This window comes from Pseudophryne corroboree, chromosome 8, assembly GCF_028390025.1.
Source record: "Pseudophryne corroboree isolate aPseCor3 chromosome 8, aPseCor3.hap2, whole genome shotgun sequence".
Lineage (NCBI taxonomy): Eukaryota > Metazoa > Chordata > Amphibia > Anura > Myobatrachidae > Pseudophryne > Pseudophryne corroboree.
Window position 1 is genome coordinate 410,126,646 of NC_086451.1, and position 15,413 is coordinate 410,142,058.

The following is a 15,413-nucleotide window of genomic DNA, read 5'->3' on the forward strand; positions in this document are numbered from 1 at the left end:
ACATAACCTTTATAAGCTTTCCTGTCCAATTACAGCCCCACTATACAGTCCACACATACCCTCATATTTTTTCTCTCTCTTTACTTTCACATTCTCCTGACTCCTGGCCAACATTGCTATGTGACCATATCACACAGCCCACCAAGAACCTTTGCAATGCTTTGTGTATAATTTCCTATAAATTGTAAGCTTGCGAGCAGAGCCTTCCTACTTCTATGACTGTTTATTACCCAGTGTAGTTTTAGCATTGTTGTTTCCAATTGTAAAGCGCAACGGAATTTGCTGTGCTATATAAGAAACTGTTAATAAATTAGAAATAAATACCAAAAATTATATCCTACGATTCTTTTTATTATTCTGACTCAGACTATTCCCATTCATGTTCCTTGCCGCTTGTTTAATGACCTACAGTGTATGATCGCAGACTTAAGGCCTAATTCAGATCTGATCGCAGCAGCATATTTGTTAGCAAATGGGCGAAACCGTGGGGGTCATTCCGACCCGATCGCACGCTGCACTTTTTCGCAGCCGTGCGATTTGGTCGGAACTGCGCATGCGCTGCGGCCGCAATACGCAGGCGCATCGTTGCCGGACGCCGCCGGGCAGCGACACTTCCTACGAAGAAAGTTGTCGCAGCGGAGACCGCAAGAAGATTGACAGCAGGAAGGCAGATCCGGGCGTCAACTGACCGTTTTTGGGGAGTGGCGAGTCCAACGCAGGGGTGTCAAGGCGTTTGGAGGGCGGATGTCTGACGTCAATTCTGGGACCTGCCACGCTGAAGTGATTGCAACAGGTAAGTAAGTCTGACCCTACTCCTATCCTGCACAAAACTTTTTTGCATAGCACGGCTGCACAAGCGTTCGCAGCCTTGCTATGCAAAAATCCACTCCCCCATAAGCGCCGTCTACCTGATCGCACGGGCAGCAAAAAGTTGCTGCAGGCTTGCTCCTACATCACCTCAGTAGTTGAAACCCAATAGAAAATACCAGTTGTTACAGGTGCCCGGAGAGTCTGCATGAGATGTCTCCTATCTGGAGATGTAGTGCAAAGGTAGGCTCTTCTATGGATAAGTAGTGCGGAGGTAGGCTCTTCTCTGGAGATGTTGGCCCTCATTCTGAGTTGTTCGCTCGCTAGCTGCTTTTAGCAGCATTGCACACGTTAGGCCACCGCCCTCTGGGAGTGTATCTTAGCATAGCAGAAGTGCGAACGAAAGGATAGCAAAACTGCTACTAAATAATTTCCTGCAGTTTCTGAGTAGCTCCAGACCTACTCACAGATTGCAATCAGCTCAGTCCGTTTAGTTCCTGGTTTGACGTCACAAACAAGCCCTGCGTTCGGCCAGCCACTCCCCCGTTTCTCCAGACACTCACGCGTTTTTCCCTGACACGCCGGCGTTTTTTAGCATACTCCCGGAAAACGCTCAGTTACCTCCCAGAAACACCCCTTTCCTGTCAATCATTTTCCGATCAGCAGTGCGACTGAAAAGTGTAGTTCGAACAACAGCAAATCTACTAAGTTTTGTGTTAAATAACTTAGCGCATGCGCTCTGCATACCATGCGCATGCTCAGTTAGCAACAAATCGCAGCATAGCGAAAATCGGCAACGAGCGAACAACTCGGAATGACCCCCGTAGTACGGAGGTGGGCTCTTCTCTTGAGATGTAGTGCGGAGGTGGGCTCTTCTCTGGAGACGTAGTGTGGAGGTGGGCTCTTCTCTGGAGATGTAGTGCAGAGGTGGGCACTTCTCTGGAGATGTAGTGTGGAGGTAGGCTCTTCTCTGGAGATGTAGTACAGAGGTGGGCTCTTCTCTTGAGATGTAGTGCGGAGGTGGGCTCTTCTCTGGAGATGTAGTGCGGAGGTGGGCACTTCTCTGGAGATGTAGTGCGGAGGTGGGCTCTTCTCTTGAGATGTAGTGCGGAGGTGGGCTCTTCTCTGGAGATGTAGTGCGGAGGTGGGCTCTTCTCGGATGCAGTGCGGAGGTGGGGTCTTCTTTGGAGATGTAGTGTGGAGATGGGCACTTCTCTTGAGATATAGTACAGAGGTGGGCTCTTCTCTGGAAATGTAGTGCAGAAGTGGGTACTTCTCTGGAGATGTAGTGCGGACGTGGGCTCTTCTCTGGCGATGTAATGCGGAGGTGGGCTCTTCTCTGGCGATGTAGTGCGGAGGTGGGCTCTTCTCTGGCGATGTAGTGCGGAGATGGGCTCTTCTCTGGCGATGTAGTGCGGAGGTGGGCACTTCTCTGGAGATGTAGTGCAGAGGTGGGCTCTTCTCTGATTATCTGGTGGAGTTGCTATGAGATTTCCCTATACTGGAAGAAGACATAGAATTTCCCAGGATGATTCTGGGGACAGAAGTGCTGGCTTACCCTGGCTTTTGGCTCCTGTATGACACTTCTGTATTATGTTACAAATAATCCATCCTTAAACACTTGTGGAATGCTGCCAAGGCCTTATTTCCTGTCCATTAAAAATTGTCCATCATTCTTCCTGTGCCAGACTGGTTCTAATGCCTGGATTTCGATATAGCTATGGATGAGATCACTCTCTCAGCTTTACTGTACAGGTCTCCACTACATGGTTCAGGTGTCTCAATTTAAGGAGTCATCCATGTATGCTTCACTGGTTGTATCACCCAGCAAACTTGTCTCTTCCCAAACACCACTGCTGCTCCTTGTTGTTCCTGCAGCATGGATTCCCTCTGACTTGATCTCTCATGTCCCTCATCCCTACCTATTAATTTTGATTTACAATTGTTTCCAGCAGTTTATTGTAGACCAGCCAATATATATGATCCTCTTTTTTGGTGTCCCCTTCCCTTGTTCCCCTCCAATTTCCTTTTATGTTTGTGCTTTACCCTTGTTGCATTCAATTCAGCCGGTATCAGAAATGTGGAAAAGTCATGGCACTCCTGACCGGTGACTAGAAAGTGGCTACTGGTGTATGCAAAAATGTTCCATTCAGGGGTCATATTGTGGGGGTGTGGCAGGAGTGTCAATGTAAGCGGCTACATTGATGCAAAGCCACATGTGTAGGAGGCCATGGCCACATCACAGAGAAGCTGCACTTACCATAGGGCTGGTGCAAGCTTCCATGGTGCAGCCAATGGTGTTGCAGAGCGCATGAATGCTAAAAGTCTGCGTCTCAGCACTCACACGTGCGGCTGCACGGATGTACGCAAGGGAAGGACTTTGCATAGACTCACATAATTATAACAGTGAGTATACTCTGCTGCATGCGCTTTTACATGTGTCAGAATCTTGAGTTTCATTTGCGGGTGTAGATTAAAAGATTGACAGCGTCTAGATAGGCAGTCAATAGGTCGCCACCTGTTTCTTTTCTGTTATTTTACCCTAAGCATAACCCTAACCCTCCCCCTAGTGCCCAACCCTCCCCCTAGTGTCTAACCCTAACTGTCCCCTTCCGCAGACTTACCCTAACCCTCCCCCAAGTGTCTAACCCTAACTGTCCCCTTCTGCACTTACCCTAACCCTCCCAAGTGTCTAACCCTAACTTTCCTCTTCCGCAGACTTACCCTAACCCTCTCCCAAGTGTCTAACCCTTACTGTCCCCTTCTGCACTTACCCTAACCTTCCCAAGTGTCTAACCCTAACTGTCCTCTTCCGCAGACTTACCCTAACCCTCCCCCAAGTGTCTAACCCTAACTGTCCCCTTCTGCACTTACCCTAACCTTCCCAAGTGTCTAACCCTAACTGTCCTCTTCCGCAGACTTACCCTAACCCTCCCCCAAGTGTCTAACCCTAACTGTCCCCTTCCGCAGACTTCCCTAACCCTCTCCCAGGTGTCTAACCCTAACTGTCCTCTTCCGCAGACTTACCCTAACCCTCTCCCAAGTGTCTAACCCTAACTGTCCTCTTCCGCAGACTTACCCTAACCTTCCCAAGTGTCTAACCCTAACTGTCCTCTTCCGCAGACTTACCCTAACCCTCTCCCAGGTGACTAACCCTAACTGTCCTCTTCCGCAGACTTACCCTAACTCTCCCCCAAGTGTCTAACCCTAACTGTAATTTTCTGCAGACTTACCCTAACTCTCCCCCAAGTGTCTAACCCTAACTGTAATTTTCTGCAGACTTACCCTAACCATCCCCCTAGTGTCTAACCCTAACTGTCCCCTTCTGCAGACTTACCCTAACCCTCACCCCAAGTGTCTAACCCTAAAGGGGAGATGTACTAAGCAGTGATAAAAGTGGAGAAGTGAGCCAGTGGAGAAGTTGCCCATGGCAATCAATTATAATATTTATAATTTGCATACCATAAAAGTATGCAGAGCAGCTGATTGGTTGCCATGGGCAACTTCTTTACTGGCTCACTTCTCCACTTTTATCACTGCTTAGTACATCTCGCCCTAAGTCTATAAATAATGAAAACAGTATAAACTTTTTTTATTGTCTCGACCATTTGCATGTCCGCTCTTGATCATGCCGTCCTATTGACTGTCTATTTAGTGTCTCTTTTCCATCCGGATACCTTAATTTGCAATCCCTAGAAATTACTCTCTAAACTATCAGTAATGACATGTTACTATATATATACAGTAGGGGACAATGTGCTCAGCAGAGATAAGTAGCCTAATTATTGCTCTTAGCAGGCACAGTTATCTCAGGAAGATATTGAATTACAGATAGAAATGCACAATAAAAATTACTCCACTAGAGAGCACTTAAAATGTATTCAACATTAATAATATAATTTGTCCAATCAATCAATATAAAACACAGGTTGTATTTTGTAAAGTCTCTGTATCCCACAATAATTATTCATGGGCTTCGGTTCTTTAGATAGCCATGTGAGGATTTAGGGGGATATGTACTAAGTGGAGAAGTTGCCATGGCAACCAATCAGCTGTTCTGTATACTTTTATAGTATGCAAATTATAAATGTTACGTCAACGCTGATTGGTTGCCATGGGCAACTTCTCCACTTTTTATCAGTGCTTAGTACATGTCCCCCTTCGTCACGGATCATTAATTTATCAAGCAGTTAAAGTGTGATATTCACATAGAGTTCATCAGCCTGCGTTATGCTACAACCTCCCGCTCTCGCCACATTTGGTCTCACCAGTTTCATTAGCAGCCATCCTGAGTGTACAGTCTATTTGCGCCATAAATCTGGTTGGCTGTCACACTGCTGTCCATCTCCGTACTGCGTATTGGCAGTTATCCAGGGCAGCCCAATGGGTATTACAGATTGCTGTAGTCCTGTGTGTAATGTATGAGGCAGGCAGCCTGCCCCGTTACTGTGCGCCATGTATGAGGCAGGCAGCCTACCCAGTTACTGTGCGCAATGTATGAGGCAGGCAGCCTGCCCAGTTACTGTGCGCCATGCGCGAGGCAGGCAGCCTGCCCTGTTACTGTGTGCCATGCGCAAGACAGGCAGCCTGCCCAGTTACTGTGCGCCATGCGCGAGGCAGGCAGCCTGCCCAGTTACTTTGCGCCATGCGCGAGGCAGGCAGCCTGCCCCGTTACTGTGCGCCATGCGCGAGGCAGGCAGCCTACCCAGTTACTGTGCGCCATGCGCAAGGCAGGCAGCCTGCCCAGTTACTGTGTGCCATGAGCAAGGCAGGCAGTCTGCCCAGTTACTGTGCGCCATGTATGAGGCAGGCAGCCTGCCCAGTTACTGTGCGCCATGTATGAGGCAGGCAGCCTGCCCAGTTACTTTGCGCCATGCGCGAGGCAGGCAGCCTGCCCAGTTACTGTGCGCCATGCGCAAGGCAGGCAGCCTGCCCAGTTACTGTGTGCCATGCGCAAGGCAGGCAGTCTGCCCTGTGTCTGTGTGCCATGTGTGAGGAAGGCCATTATTCCAAATGATCGCTGGTGGACAAAACACCCTCACTTCCTGTAGTGTTACATTCAGACCTAGATGGAGCATGTGACCTGCAGATAGCACACTACACTCGCTGGGTTGCACCTGTCCTGCATTTATAGCAAGAATTTCTTGCTAGTATAGATTTCTCAGAAACAATGGCCCATACTCAAAAAAAAAATGACATTGGATATCCTCTGTGCACTTCCTGGTGATGTTTTTATTATGGATACTAGCTATTACCTTGATGACACATCGTCTCAGCAGCGGCTCCACAGGACACTGACTACTCTGTTTGCACCAGCTATAAGAAACTGCACATACATCAAATGTTTTATGGCATGGGTATAGGTTCAGACCACAAAATGTCTGCCTCCATGTGCCTATGCAATGGATCCCCTTTAAGGAGAAACTAGTCCAACTTTACAAGGAGCAAATGACTACTGTCAGGGCCGAAACTAGGATTTTAGGCACCTGGGGGCAAGACACTAATTTTGCACCCAGAAATAAAAATGAAATAAATAAAATAAAAAATAACCATATAAAAAAATAAGTGAATAAATAAAATACAAAATAAGGAAAATAAAAATTAAGGGTTAAAAAAAAAAAATGCAAACTACACCACGCAGTAGTGCAACTTTATTCTCACTACACTGCACAGTAGTATCCCTCATTAACATTATACCTCCCCATGGGAGAGAGATGGGAAAGATGGGAAAGAGGAGAGAGAGGGTAGGAGGGAAAGATGGAGGAGAGGGACAGAGAGAGCGAGGATGAGGTAGGGAGATAGAGATGGGAGAGGGAGAGAGAGGAGAGGATGGGAACAGGGCCGGCTCGACGCATACGCGGGCTACGCAGCCGCGTTGAGCACCAGGCAGTAGAAGGCGCTGCTGCAGACAGTGAGTCACTGTGACTCACTCTCTACAGCAGCGGTGGCCAGCAAGCGGCTCGATCCGCTCCCGGCCACCACTGCCCGGCGCGCACTGGCATCTCCGGCGGTAGTGACTATCTTAAATTCGGCGCCGGCCGTGAGCCAATTAGAGCTCACAGACCGGCAGCTGAGGCTCCTGATTGGCTGCCGGACTGCAAGCTCTGATTGGCTCACGGGCCGGCAGCGAATTGAAGATAGACACCGCCGCTGGAGACAGAGGGGTAGGAGAGGCGCACGCTGTGCTCTCCTCCCCTCACAGCAGCAGCTGAGAAGCAGTGAGCAGCATTTTTTTTTTCAGGGGGGGGAGGCACTGTGGGGACATGTGTATCAGCATTGGAGGCATATCTAGCACTGTAGGAGGCACTGTGGGGGCATGTGTAGCAACACTGGGGGCATATCTGGCAGTGTGGTGGCATGTGTAGCAGCACTGGGGGCATATCTGGCACTGTATGAGGCACTGTGAGGGCATGTGTATCAGCACTGGGGGCATATCTGACACTGCGGGGGCATGTGTCTCTGCACTGGGGGCATATCTGGCACTATGGGGACATGTGTATCTGCACTGGGGGTATATCTAGCGCTGTGGGGACATGTGTATCTGGCACTGGGGACATCAGTCACCCACCATCTCCATGTCACCCCTGCCTCAAAAGTAACCTATTATCTCCCTGTCACCCACTATCACCCTGTACCATGGGCAGTACAATTGTGTAGCCACACCCATTTTATCCCATCAAGGGGCGCCAAAATAGATTTTTGCTTATTAAAAAAAATAAGCTTGGGCCAGCCCTGAATGGGAGAGAGGGGTGAGCAAAAGATAGGAGAGAGGGAGAGATGGGCGAGAGAGAGATGGGAGAGCAAGAGAGAGGGGTGAGGGAGAGATGGGAGAGCAAGATAAATGGGAGACAGGATAAATGGGAGAGAGGGGTGAGGGGAGATGGGAGAGTCAGAGAAATGGAAGACAGTATAAATGGGAGAGAGGTGAGAGAGGTGAGGGAGAGATGGGAGAGAGAGGTGATGGGAGAGAGAGGTGAGGGGAGATGGGAGAGTGAGGTGAGGGAGAGATGGGAGAGCAAGAGAAATGGGAGACAGGATAAATGGGAGAGGTGAGGGAGAGAGGTGAGAGAGAGGTGAGAGAGAGATGGGAGAGAGATGAGGGAGAGAGGTGATGGGAGAGATGGGAGAGAGAGGTGAGGGAGAGATGGGAGAGCAAGAGAAATAGGAGACAGGATAAATGGGAGAGGTGAGGGAGAGAGGTGAGAGAGAGGTGAGAGAGAGATGGGAGAGAGATGAGGGAGAGATGGGAGAGCGAGATGAGGGAGAGATGGGAGAGAGAGGTGAGGGAGAGATGGGAGAGAGAGATGGGAGAGTGAGAGAAATGGGAGACACGATAAATGGGAGAGGTGAGGGAGAGATGGGAGAGAGAGGTGAGAGAGAGATGGGAGAGAGAGAAATGGGAGACAGGATAAATGGGAGAGGTGAGGGAGAGATGGGAGAGAGAGGTGAGAGAGAGATGGGAGAGAGGTGAGGGAGAGATGGGAGAGAGAGGTGAGAGAGGTGAGAGAGAGATGGGAGAGAGAGGTGAGAGAGAGATGGGAGAGAGAGGTGAGAGAGAGATGGGAGAGAGGTGAGAGAGAGGTGGGAGAGAGGTGAGAGAGAGATGGGAGAGCGAGAGAAATAGGAGACAGGATAAATGGGAGAAGTGAGGGAGAGATGGGAGAGCGAGAGAAATGGGAGACAGGATAGATGGGAGAGAGAGGTAGGGAGAGATGGGAGAGAGAGATGGGAGAAAGAAATGGGAGACAGGATAGATGGGAGAGAGGGGTGAGGGAGAGATGGGAGAGAGGGGTGAGGGAGAGATGGGAGAGAGGGGTGAGGGAGAGATGCGAGAGAGAGTTGAGGGAGAGGGGTGAGGTGAAGGAGATATGGGAGAGCGAGAGAAATGAAAGACAGTATAAATGGGAGAGAGGTGAGAGAGAGGTGAGGGAGAGATGGGAGAGAGAGGTGATGGGAGAGTGAGGTGAGGGAGAGATGGGAGAGCAAGAGAAATGGGAGACAGGATAAATGGGAGAGGTGAGGGAGAGGTGAGGGAGAGATGTGGGAGAGAGGTGATGGGAGAGATGGGAGAGAGAGGTGAGGGAGAGATGGGAGAGCAAGAGAAATAGGAGACAGGATAAATGGGAGAGGTGAGGGAGAGATGGGAGAGAGAGGTGAGGGAGAGATGGGAGAGAGGGGTGAGGGGAGATGGGAGAGTGAGATAAATGGAAGACAGGATAAATGGGAGAGAGGTGAGGGAGAGATGGGAGAGAGAGATGAGGGAGAGATGGGAGAGAGAGGTGAGGGAGAGATGGGAGAGAGAGGTGAGAGAGAGATGGGAGAGTGAGAGAAATGAGAGACAGGATAAATGGGAGAGGTGAGGGAGAGATGGGAGAGAGAGGTGAGAGAGAGATGGGAGAGTGAGAGAAATGGGAGACAGGATAAATGGGAGAGGTGAGGGAGAGATGGGAGAGAGAGGTGAGAGAGATGGGAGAGAGGTGAGGGAGAGATGGGAGAGAGGTGAGAGAGAGATGAGAGAGGTGAGAGAGAGATGGGAGAGAGATGAGGGAGAGATGGGAGAGCGAGATGAGGGAGAGATGGGAGAGAGAGGTGAGGGAGAGATGGGAGAGAGAGGTGAGAGAGAGATGGGAGAGAGAGGTGAGAGAGAGATGGGAGAGAGAGAAATGGGAGACACGATAAATGGGAGAGGTGAGGGAGAGATGGGAGAGAGAGGTGAGAGAGAGATGGGAGAGTGAGAGAAATGGGAGACAAGATAAATGGGAGAGGAGGGAGAGATGGGAGAGAGAGGTGAGAGAGAGATGGGAGAGAGAGGTGAGGGAGAGATGGGAGAGAGGTGAGAGAGAGATGGGAGAGAGGTGAGAGAGATGGGAGAGAGAGGTGAGAGAGATGGGAGAGAGGTGAGAGAGAGATGGGAGAGCGAGAGAAATAGGAGACAGGATAAATGGGAGAAGTGAGGGAGAGATGGGAGAGCGAGAGAAATGGGAGACAGGATAGATGGGAGAGAGAGGTAGGGAGAGATGGGAGAGAGGTGAGAGAGAGATGGGAGAAAGAAATGGGAGACAGGATAGATGGGAGAGAGGGGTGAGGGAGAGATGGGAGAGAGGGGTGAGGGAGAGATGGGAGAGAGGGGTGAGGGAGAGATGGGAGAGAGGGGTGAGGGAGAGATGCGAGAGAGAGTTGAGGGAGAGGGGTGAGGTGAAGGAGATATGGGAGAGCGAGAGAAATGGGAGACAGGATAAATGGGAGAGAGGGGTGAGGGAGAGAAATGGGAGACAGGATAGATGGGAGAGAGGGGTGAGGGAGAGAAATGGGAGACAGGATAGATGGGAGAGAGAGGTGAAGGAGGGATGGGAGAGAGAGGGGTGAGGGAGAGATATGAGAGAGAGAGAGAGAGAGGGATGGCAGATTATCCTGCTTTCCCTATGTGCGCGGAAGATACTACTGTCTTTTTAAGTTGATCCTCATCCTTAACCACTTAGGGGTATAGTCAATAACTGTCGGAAGCTGCCATCTTGTCGGAAAGACAGCAGCTTCCGACAGTTTTAGGTCGGAAGGGGTTCCGACCTATTCATTATGTCCCCATTTATTCCGACAAGTCGTGAAACCCGACTTGTTGGAATTCTGTCGGAATGCACGCCGATCGGCGTGCATTGTCGGAAGCGGGGCCAAACCCGACAGGTTTCAGCCCCGTTTCCGACAATCTCAATACGACTTTTAAAAAAGTCAGATTGAGATGAGTGAGTTGAGAGCAGGAGACGGGGGAGCAGTGGGGAGAGCAGGGACCCAGCGGCAGCGTCCACCCGACTGCAGCAAGCGACGTCCCGCTTGCTGGAGCCAGGTGGACGCTGCAGTGAGCCGCAGTCGCTGCTCCCCGCCTCCTCTGCTGCTCTCCCCCCCGGCGCCACAGACGTCACCTGCTCCCGGCGCCGAAGACATCTCTTCCTCCAGGCGGCCGGCACCGCTGACAGCTCTCATCCCCCGGCGCCGCTGACAGCTGCCCCCGCTGCTGACAGCAGCAGCAGGACACGGGAGCGGCCAAATCCGACAGTCGGATTTGGCCGCTCCTTTGAATAGGGGTTGTCGGGTCCATTCCGACAACTGCATGTCGGAATGGACCTGACTCTTATTGAATATACCCCTTAACTGTCGATTTTTTCCCACAAAAAAAAAATGCTATTTTTTTTTTAGATATATTTTTTGTGCAAACATCGGTCAAGAATATTGTGACCATCGGTAACATTGCGATTGTACCTTTTAGAACCCAGACAGCCACAAGGTACACAGGGAGGGGGGCTCTGGGGGGTTGTTTTACACTTCCCCAGCGGCTGCCATTGTCTGCAGCTGCTGGGCAGGGGGGGGGGGGGGGGGGGGATATCCTGCCGTGCTGACCGATCAGCAATGATCGGCAGCACGGCAACACTGTGGGGAGGGTGCAGGGAGGCAGAGGGACCATCTGACAGCAGCAGTGGAGGGAAGTTTTCCTTCCCTGCCCCTGCTAGCACTGTTTATCTGACTGGTCGCATCCTGTGCGGCCAGGTCAGCTAAAACACTGCCTGGTGTGGTCGCATCTGATGCGACCATGCCAGGCAAGTGGTTAAGGAGTGATCCTAGCGTCCTCAGATGATGGAATTACCTGGTGAGCTGGAGGAAGAGCCCGTGCAGGGTCCGCGCTATGCTCAGATGAAATGCCTTGCCTTTCAGGCAGCATTGGTGGTGGAGGCTGGACAGAAGCCGTGCTCTTCTCAGTTGGGTAACCTTGCCGTACGGAGAGGGAGATCAGGAAGGGCGCAACACATTGCTAACACAGGGTGTAGGTTCAAAGTAAGGCAGAAGGAGCCCTGCAGAGTTCTCAGTGCCCCCTCCTTCCGTCGCCAGGGGCCCGTGAACCCCTAGCCCCCCCCCCCCCCCCCCCCCCTATTTGCAGCCTTGCTGCTGCCCTACAAAAGTCCCCAATGATCTGGAAGCCCCCCCCCCCCCCCCACTTTATTGAATGTCTACCAATTACAATAAAAATACCACATGGTACAAACACCTGCAAATAAGCGCACGCGCACACACACACACACACACACACACACACAAAAATACAAGTAAGCAGACCTATAGGAGTATATTACGAGGAGGCAGCTTACTTCTCTGCGGATTTCAGCTCAGACTTTAAGCAGCATGCTTTCACTTTTCAAATGAAAAGGCCACTGATTAGTAAATCTAGCCCCTACCTGTAAAAGTGGATTAAAAGTTAAATCGTGACTAATTAGTTTTCATATTTTTCTAATCTACTTTCATTTGCTCAGATCTCAGTAATGTACGTACATTTGTATTTTCTATCATACGTATGTTCGAATATGGATCCTTTTAATTTTCGAAATATATTAAACAGTTGGTAAAATCATACAAGTCTAATGTGAAAAGATTGTAAAGTGTTGACATTACTGGGAAAAGCCATGAGTGTTACTGTTACTATAGATACCTTGTCTAAATGAGGTGAGTTATGATTTCACGATCACCAGACTAAATACATTTTTTGAAATATTTATTTTTAAAGCCATTTAAGTGGAAGACATAACTATCACTTACTTATCTCTCTACTCCCCAACTGAACACCACTGAGTTTGACAGCATACTATACATCTAAAAAAAAAAAGGGGTGTGGTTCATAGGGTCAACAGTGTCTAGGTCAATGATGGCTAACCTTGACCCTCCAGCTGTTGTTGAACTACACATCCCAGCATGCCCTGCATTAGTTTTAGCATGGCCAAATAGCAAAACTGTAGCAGGGCATGCTGGGATGTGTAGTTCAACAACAGCTGGAGTGTCAAGGTTAGCCATCACTGGTCTAGGTGGACCATGTTTGGGTCGACAGGGATACTAGGTGGACATGGTCTAGGCTGACAGGTCAAAAGGTCGACGTGAGTTTTTAATTTTTTTTTGGGTGTCGTTTCCTCCGTACAGTGACCAGGAACCCCAATTAGTGCACCATGTCCCCTCGCATGGCTCGCCATGCTTCGGGCAAGATGCCGCTCGGCACAGGTTACTATTCCCAGTCGTAGTCCACGTGGATCGTTAAGTAAGAAAAAGTAAAAAAAAAAAAAATAAGATTTTACTTACCGGTAAATCTATTTCTCGTAGTCAGTAGTGGATGCTGGGGACTCCGTAAGGACCATGGGGAATAGACAGGCTCCGCAGGAGACATGGGCACTTTAAGAAAGAATTTAGATTCTGGTGTGCTCTGGCTTCTCCCTCTATGTCCCTCCTCCAGACCTCAGTTAGAGAAACTGTGCCCGGAAGAGCTGACAGTACAAGGAAAGGATTTTGGTAATCCAGGGCAAGATTCATACCAGCCACACCAATCACACCGTATAACTTGAGATAAACATACCCAGTCAACAGTATGAACAACAACAGAGCAACAGGTCCAACCCTGATGCAACCATAACATAACCCTTATTGAAGCAATAACTATATACAAGCATTGCAGAAGAAGTCCGCACTTGGGACAGGCGCCCAGCATCCACTACGGACTACGAGAAATAGATTTACCGGTAAGTAAAATCTTATTTTCTCTAACGTCCTAGTGGATGCTGGGGACTCCGTAAGGACCATGGGGATTATACCAAAGCTCCCAAACGGGCGGGAGAGTGCGGATGACTCTGCAGCACCGATTGAGCAAACACAAGGTCCTCCTCCACCAGGGTATCAAACTTGTAGAACTTTGCAAAAGTGTTTGAACCTGACCAAGTAGCCGCTCGGCAAGGCTGTAATGCCGAGACCCCTCGGGCAGCCGCCCAAGAAGAGCCCACCTTCCTAGTGGAATGGGCCTTAACTGATTTTGGCAGCGGCAATCCAGCTGCAGAATGAGCCTGCTGAATCGTGTTACAGATCCAGCGAGCAATAGTTTGCTTTGAAGCAGGAGCACCCAGCTTGTTGGAAGCATACTGGATAAACAAAGACTCTGTTTTCCTGACCCTAGCCGTTCTCAGTGGCGCACCCAGGGGGGGTTTCCGAGTACCCAGAAACCCCCCTCCACTAAAAAAAAAAAAAAAAAAAAAAAATTTTTTATTTTTTTATTTTTTAGCTGCATGAGTATTATTAATGACTGTCTAGCGTCCTCTGCAGCCTGCTGTCTTCCTGGTGACACTTGTAAGTGCAATAAAAGTTTACTTTATTTTAATTATAGTACATATATATCCATGTGCATACATATATACACATGTATATACATACATACATATAAACACACACACATATGATATATATATACATGTGTATATATATGTGTACTGTATGTGTGTGTACATATATGTATGCATGTTTAATATGCTATGTATATGTGTGTGTGTGTGTGTGTGTGTGTGTGTGTGTGTGTGTGTGTGTGTATATATATATATATATATATATATTTTGTATGATGATCTGGCACTCACTGGTGGTGATGACAATTTGGTCCGGTGCCCTTACTGGTCCTCCACGGGCTGGAAGATGTAAATGGAAGCTGGATAGTACGGCACTCAGACGCTGATAAGCAAATTGAATGGGAGCCCTTGGTAGCTGTCAACGTTTCAATTTAATACATTTTTCTCAAGACATACACACACATACATAAAAGCACTCACCTTATATCCCCTCACCACTAGTGCATGTGGCGCGGGCCGGAGCGGGGACCGCCTACCGCCGGAGTCCGTCGGGCGGCAATCTCCCGTCAGCTGTGGCGCAGTCTGATGACGTCATCGCGCTTAACGCGATGCACGTCGGGTGTCATGTTTAATATGCTATGTATATGTGTATATGTATGTGTGTGTGTGTATATATATATATATATATATATATATATATATGTGTAGATATATATATATATACACATACACACACACAGACACACTAGTTTTACGGACCCAGCATATACTGGGTCACCTCAGTCCCCACCCCCGTGATTGGCTCCGCCCAGTTCTGGAAACCCCCCCATGCAAATCCTGCGTTTGCCACTGGTTCTGGCTACATAAACCTTCAAAGCCCTGACCACATCAAGCAACTCGGAATCCTCCAAGTCAGTAGTAGCCACAGGCACCACAATATGTTGGTTTATATGAAAGGATGAATCCACTTTCGGCAGAAATTGTGGACGGGTCCGCAATTCTGCTCTATCCGCATGGAACAAACCAGATAGGGGCTTTTATGTGACAAAGCCGCCAACTCTGACACACGCCTAGCCGAAGCCACCTTCCACGTGAGATATTTCAACTCCACCGTTTTGAGTGGTTCAAACCAGTGGGATTTCAGGAAACTCAACACCACGTTAAGATCCCAAGGTGCTACTGGAGGCACAAAAGGGGGCTGAATATGCTGCACTCCCTTTACAAACGTCTGAACGTCAGGTAGAGAAGTCAACTCCTTTTGAAAGAAAATGGATAGGGCCGAAATCTGGACCTTAATGGAACCCAATTTTAGGCCCAAATTCACTCCTGACTGTAGGAAGTGAAGGAAACGGCCCAGCTGGAATTCCTCCGTAGGGGCATTCCTGGCCTCACATCAAGCAACATATTTTCGCCATATACGGTGATAATGTTGAGCTGTCACGTCCTTCCTAGCCTTTATCAGCGTAGGAATGA